This window comes from Pyxicephalus adspersus, chromosome 10 (assembly GCF_032062135.1).
Source record: "Pyxicephalus adspersus chromosome 10, UCB_Pads_2.0, whole genome shotgun sequence".
Lineage (NCBI taxonomy): Eukaryota > Metazoa > Chordata > Amphibia > Anura > Pyxicephalidae > Pyxicephalus > Pyxicephalus adspersus.
In genome coordinates, this window is record NC_092867.1 from 53,389,004 (window position 1) to 53,395,003 (window position 6,000).

Sequence of the window (6,000 nt, forward strand, 5' to 3'; positions counted from 1 at the left end):
ACCTGTGCATATTCAAAGTCAGCAAAAACTGTATGATCTGCGCCATAAAGTCTTGTATAATTATAGTAAAAATTTCTGCTACAGGGAATAAGGATTCATCTACACCTGACAGAACTTAAAAGGATTCCGAATATGGGATCAACTCTGAGATCACAGGGGAACAAGACCCCAGGCTGCAGATGTTGACACCATCTGTGGGCACACTTTAGGCACCCCTGGAGCTATTAGCGGAGTGTGAACTGAGTGCACATAGTCTTTCTGTTTTTGGTAAGTCAGTGATAATACTATGTTCAGGGGTTTTGTAATAACTTCAAAAGTTGTTATCCCGAATATAGTTTACCTTTGCTTTACAGAAAAATGACATGCTTAAAAAGTGCACTTGAGACATGTTACCCACCCTCATCAGCATTTGTGGTGACAAGACTATGGTCAAAGGCTTTACAATGAACTGTGTAACTGTGTGGAATGGTGACAATTAGCTTAATTAAAAAAAATAAATGTCTACGTTTAAAAGCTATTTTACAAAAACTGTGTGGCTATAGGAGATATGTCATTGGCTAGGAGATATTTTGTCTTATCAATATGATGTGTTTTTTAATAATATTTTTGATACAGAGGTGGTGATGTGTACTTGTTTTCCATGGAGACTGGTGGTTTTCTTCCTCATTGAACATCTACTGTGAAGGAATGTTTGACTCCGTATCTAAATATTGCCGTCTGCACAAGTAAATTTCTTGAATATCAAACAAACGTTGATGGAGCAAAATCCTAATATGTGTTCCGACCGTCAATTGTCTGGTACTTTACTGAAAGTTTTGGCTATGGAAGTATCGATTTGTGTCAAGCTATGTTGGATAGCATGCTTTCTGACTTTACGTTGTTAGTTCCTCGCCTAGCAAAAGCAGATGCTTTAGCTGTGATTGAGAACCTGAGCTTCCCAAAGAACTTCAGCAGTGTTGTGTCCTACAGCAAAAGAGAAGAGAAAATGCTTTAAAAGATTATGATGTTACCAGCTATGGATTCCTTGTGAGATAAGAGAAAACAAAGCCATGATCTCTAAATAGGTCATTCCTAAAATAAGATTGGTGCTAGGAGACGTTTAGCACATATATTTTCTCCTCTTTGTTTTGAGAACCACAGAACAATATAATATTTGGTTATTGTTACAGCTGTATGTCTGCTTAAATACTTCAGAAAGTTTTGGCTAGAGTTTATTTGTTATTTGTTTTATTAGTACATTTATATGTGGGGAATATTAAGCACAGAACAGCTCAATGTGCCTCTACTCTATTTTTGGTTTTCAGCATAGTCTGTTAAAATGTATCATTGTAAAAATAATATCTACTTTGGTTTGTTTAATACAACTGTTTCAAATATTGGGCAATTTGTACAATACTGTACATTTGTCCATTTCCAAATAATTTGCTAATGAAGTAAAAAAAAAAAAAATTATTTATTTTAAAGTAGGTCGGAAATTTAACTGTACCAAACGGTTGTCTTTGGTAAATAGGAAAAGGTATCAAACACTGAAATATCTGTATTTAGTTTAAAGTGGGCCAGAAATGTAACTGTACCAAACAGTTTTCTTTGGTAAATAGTAAATGCAATTGATTTTATTTAGCTTTAGTGAATGTGAAAAAAAGATGACTAACAGTGTCTTCACTAATACACAATATAGATTACACTAAATGTGCTGACTGCTGACAATTTAACAAAACTGACTAACTATACGTGGCACTACAAGTAGCAGCAACCACAATTGTACCTTCAGTGCATGTGCAGTCAGTGAACAGTACCTAAGAGTGTAATACACACAATATAACTTGCACTAAATGTGCTGACTGCTGACAATTTAACAAAACTGACTAGCTAGTAGCTCATGTAAAAGAAAATGTCCTAAAAAACACTGAACTTTGCAGCTAACAATGAACTAAGAAGGCTCCTACACCCTGTCCCTGTCACACTACTCGTCTATCCTCTACACAACTGGCATCAAGAGCTAAGTTTAGTGCATTGTCAATGCCACCCCGAAGCGTGTAATACAATTTAAGTGAATGGAGTACTGACAGGCGGCAGCAAAAGCAGCATTAGGAGACGGGGACCCTGAGACGGAGCATGGACCGTATTGGTAAATGGAATCTAGAAATGGGTGTAGTGCATCATCAATGCCACCCAAAAGTGTACAATTTTAATGAATGGAGTACTGACAGGCAGCATCAGCAACAGCAGGAGGAGGAGGCAGTGGCCCTGAGATGGAGCTTGGACCGCATTGGTAACTGACATCTAGAGCTGGGTGTAGTGTATCGCCAATGCCACCTCGAAGTGTGTAATACAATTTAGGTGAATGGAGTACTGACAGGTGGCAGCAACAGCAGCAGGAGGAGGTGGTGGGCCCTGAGACAGAGCATGGACCGCATTGGTAACTGAAATCTAGAGCTGGGTGTAGTGCATCGTCAATGCCACCCACCCAGAAATGTGTAATGCAAGTTAAGGGAATGGAGTACTGACAGGCTGCAGCAACAGCAGGAGGAGGAGGCGGTGGGCCCTGAGAAGGAGTGTAAACCGCATTGGTAACGGACATCTAGAGCTGGGTGTAGAGCATCGTCAATGCCACCGCGAAGTGTGTAATACAATTTATGTGAATGGAGTACTGACAGGTGGCAGCAACAGCAGCAGGGGGTGGCTGTGGGCCCCGAGATGGAGCATGAACCGCATTGGTAACTGGCATCTAGAGCTGGGTGTAGTGCATCATCAGTGCCACCCACCCAGATGTGTGTAATACAATTTTAATGAATGGAGTACTGACAGGCGGCAGCAATAGCAGGAGGCAGTGGGCCCTGAGAAGGAGCGTGGACTGCATTAGTAGCTGACATCTAGAGCTGGGTGTAGTGCATCGTCAATGCCACCCACCAAACAGTGTGTTATAAAATTTAAGTAAATGGAGTGCTGACAGGCGGCAGCAACAGCAGCAGGAGGAGGCGGTGGGTCCTGAGACAGAGCGAGGACCACATTGGTACTTGGCATCTGGAGCTGGGTGTAGTGCATCGTCAATGCCACCCACCCAGAAATGTGTAATGCAAATTAAAGAAAAGGAGTACTGACAGGCGGCAGCAACAGCAGCAGGAGGAGGCGGTGGGCCCTAAGAGGGAGCGGAAACCGCATTGGTAACTGACATCTAGAGCTGGGTGTAGTGCATCGTCAATGCCACCCCGAAGTGTGTAATACAATTTAGGTGAATGGAGTACTGACAGGCGGCAGCTAGTGTTGGTCGAATAGCTCACGATTCGATTCGACCGCTTTTCAGTCGAATAGTGCAAAATTATTCAGGGGGAACGAACATCGAATTCGAACTCCATTAAAGTCAATAGGGGAAAAATTTGGGTTGTTTTTCAGGACTGTGTAGAGCTTCTACAGCCTATAAATACATTTTAAAAGACATGTCAAGACTCCCCCAGCTCTGCACAACACTGTACAAGTAAAAAAAAAAAAAAAATAAGAAAGTTTTTTTGCTGTTGCTGGCAAGGCCATTTTATGGGGCGGTCAAGGGAACAAGCCGGATTTTATACCGGTCTCTGAGTAGAGGCCGAGAGGGCCATGAGGGGGTTCCTCTGGTTAGCCACCAGGTTTCACCGCTCCGTTACAAGCCATACACAGGCTTCAGAGTACAGGCAGAGGTCCCTGAAGGGGGTCTTTCAGTCAAAAAATTAGCCAGCTACACAGCTCTGTTATAAGTTACAACTGACAAGTGGCAGCAGCAGGAGGAGGAGGCGGTGGGCACTGAGACGGATCGGGGACCGCATTGGTAACTGGCATCTAGAGCTGGGTGTAGTGCATCATCAATGCCACCTAGATGTCTGTAATACCATATTTAGGAATGGAGTACTGACAGGTGGCAGCAGCAGCAGCAGGAGGAGGCGGTGGGCCCTGAGACGAATCCTGGACATCATTGGTAACTGGCATTCAGAGCTAAATACTGGGCAAGTGGCAGCAGTAACAGCATGAGGAGGAGGCGGCACATGAAAGGGAACAGGCTTGGCGGAATCAGTGGGGAAAGAAGACCCTGTTGAGCTTGAGTCTAGTCTGGCATCTAGAGCTGGGTACTGGGCAGTGGGCAGGTGGCAGCAATAACATCATAAGGAGGAGGTGGCAGGCCCTGAGACCCAATGTGCACAGCATTGTTAACTGCCATCTAAAGCTGGTACTGGCAGCAGCAACAGCAGGAGGAGGAGGCAGTGGGCCCTGAGACAGAGCAGGGAGGGCATTAGAGGTTGAGGCCATCATCCTTTATTGACAGTTTAGAAGGTGTAGCCATTGGGATGAATGAGATTCCCACTGTCCCTACAGTGGTGGTGGGCCCCATAGTAGGTAGGGACAGACTGGAATGTTGTTCATCCATTCATGTCTCCAATAGCTACAGCTTCAACACTGTCCATATAGGTGATGGCCTCAACCTCTAATGTCTCAGGGCCCACCACCTCCTCCTCATTGTGTTACTTCTGCCGCCTGCCCAGTACCCAGCTCTAGATGCCAGTTACCAATGAAGTCCATACTCCGTCTCAGAGCCCACTGCCTCCTCCTCCTGCTGTAACTGCCGCTGCCACTTGCCCAGTACCAAATTCTAGATGCCAGATACTAATGCCGTATACACTCCGTCTTAGAGCCCACCGCCTTCTCCTTCTGCTGTAACCGATGCTGCCACCTGCCCAGTACCCGACTGTAGATGCCAAATTCTAATGCCGTCCTCAGTCCGTCTCAGGGCCCACCGCCTCCTCCTTCTGCTGTAACTGATGCTGCCGCCTGCCCAGTACCCGACTGTAGATGCCAGATACTAATGCCGTCCACACTCTCAGAGGCCACGGCCTCCTCTTCCTGCTGTAACTGATGACAATGATAATTTATGATATCTCTTGCAAACTATCAAAAAAAAACTGAAAAATTTCTGTATTTCTGTAAAATAAATACAAATATTTAATTCTGATACCACTTGCTAGCTATCAAAAAAGCCACAAACATGTCTGTATTTCTGTAAAAAAAAATACATATAATTCTGATACCACTTGCAATCTATCAAAATAAACAGAAAAAAATCTGTATTTCTGTAAAAAAAATACAGATATTTAATTCTGATACCACTTGCTATCTATCAAAAAAGCTATAAACATTTCTGTATTTCTGTAAAAAAAAATACAGATATTTAATTCTGATACCACTTGCTATCTATCAAAAAAGCCATAAAAATTTCTTGTATTTCTGTAAAAAAAAATACAGATATTTAATTCTGATACCACTTGCTATCTATCAAAAAAGCCATAAAAATTTCTGTAAAACAAATACAGATATTTCATTTTGAACCTTCTTGCTATCTATCAAAAAAGCCATACAAACTTCTGTATTTCTGTAAAAAAATACAGATCTTTATTTTTGACACCACTTGCTATCTATCCTAAAGGACAGAAAAATTATGTATTTCTCTACTAAATTTACAAATATTTAATTATTAATCACAGCCCTGTTACAAGTGATATAGGCCTGAAAGTAGATAGAGGCAGAGGGCCCTGATGGGGATGCTCGGTAAAAAAAAAATAGCCAGTTACACAGCTACATTGCAAGTTATAGGCCTCAGAGACAGAGTAGAGGTAGAGGGCCACTAGGGGGAGGAGTAGAAGGAGATGCCGAAGGCTGTGAACGTGCTCTTCCCATCAAGGTGTCAGCAGGCCGTGCAGCAGTTGATGACTAATCAGTACACTCTGCAGAGGGGATGTTGAAGTCATTGCCGATCCAAGCCTTATTCATTTTAATAAAAGTGATTCGGTTGACATGTTCTGTGGAGAGCCGAATCTGTAAGTCATTACTCCCCCAGCTGCACCGAACGCTCTTTCAGATAACACACTTGCGGCTGGGCAGGCAAGGATCTGAATGGCATGTTCTGCCATCTCCGGCCACTGCTCAAGCTTGGATACCCGGTAGCCCAGTGGGTCCTGGCTTTGCAGGTTGCAGATG